This window comes from Syngnathus typhle, unplaced genomic scaffold (assembly GCF_033458585.1).
Source record: "Syngnathus typhle isolate RoL2023-S1 ecotype Sweden unplaced genomic scaffold, RoL_Styp_1.0 HiC_scaffold_235, whole genome shotgun sequence".
Classification (NCBI taxonomy): domain Eukaryota; kingdom Metazoa; phylum Chordata; class Actinopteri; order Syngnathiformes; family Syngnathidae; genus Syngnathus; species Syngnathus typhle.
Window position 1 is genome coordinate 45,001 of NW_026872139.1, and position 1,427 is coordinate 46,427.

A 1,427-nucleotide genomic window follows, 5' to 3' on the forward strand; every position below is an offset into this window, starting at 1 on the left:
GCGGCCCGCTGAGGCTCGCTTCGTTTCCGTAAAGCGGGGGTCGGGGGCGCGGCGCTGTGCCGGCGACTTGCCCGCGCGAGGCGCGCGCGCCGAGGCCCAAGCGGGAAGCTGCGCCCCGTCCGAGTCAGACTCGGTCGTTGCGGCCCGCCGGTCTCGCGCTACGGCCAGGATGCGGAGTTTGATCGACACTGGTGGGAGCCGGGGGGTCGAAGGGGTTCCGGCCGCCCCGCCGTCCTCAGCGCCGCTGTCACCCAGACGGGAAGCTGCGCCCCGTCCGAGTCAGACTCGGTCGGTGCGGCCCGCTGTGGCCAGCTGGCAACTAGCTACGGAAGGGTACCGGCGCTCCCGACGAACCCGCCGGGGTGGCTGGTGACCAACGCTGCGTTCGGCGCTTATTGCTGTGACCGGGAGGGAAGCTGCGCCCCGTCCGAGTCAGACTCGGTCGTTGCGGCCCCCCCGAGCCCGCACGCCTCTCGCGGAAGGTCATACGCCACCGGCGGCACGAAAGACGCCTCCCGCAACGCGGTAGTCGGGAAAGGCTATTCGGATAGTCGAGCAGAGTTGCGACAACACATCCCGCGGTGCCGTCTGGTTAGGCAAGGGTTTGAGAAACAGCATTCGCGGTAGACCGGCGCGGCCGGCGGACACCCACGCGGCGTGCCGCAATCGGATCGCGCGCTCGGCCTCCGTTGATTTCCTCTAGGTGGGTGATTCGGGGCGTCTCGGTCTCGCTGCCGTTCGGTCGCGCCAAGGCCTGCGGGGGCGGCGCGTAGCGCACGCTCTCGCGGCGGCCGAGGCGCTAGAGTGCGACCCGCAAGTGGGGAGGAACCGTCCACCCAACGCCGGCGCGAGCCGGGGCCGGTGGGGGCCCTACCAAGGCGGGTCATGAGTGCCAGTCGGTCAGTTCGGGAGAAGGGGAGGGTACTCGGAGGCCCGCCGGGAGCAGACGGGGGTCCGGAAGCTGAGGGGGGTGAAGGACGGCGGCCGGGAGCAGACGGCCGTCCCCGGGAGGGGGTGTTCGTTCACGTGCGGACGCCGGGAGCAGGCGGCCGTCACGCGATTCTGCCAACCGTTCCTACCGGCCTGTGTTTAAGGAGGCGGCCGGTCCTCCGTCCTTGGATGGATAAGATTCGCAGATTTTCGCCCGGCCTGTGTTTAAGGAGGCGGCCGGTTCCCTCCTTCCTTCCTTTCTTGGATGTATAACATTCGCAGATTTTCGCCCGGCCGGTGGTTTAAGGAGGCGGCCGGTCCTCCCTCCTTGGATGTATAACATTCGCAGATTTTCGCCCGGCCTATGTTTAGTGAGGCGACCGGTCCTCCCTCCTTGGATGTATAACATTCGCATATTTTCGCCCGGCCGGTGGTTTAAGGAGGCGGCCGGTCCTCCCTCCTTGGATGTATAACATTCGCAGATTTTCGCCCGGCCT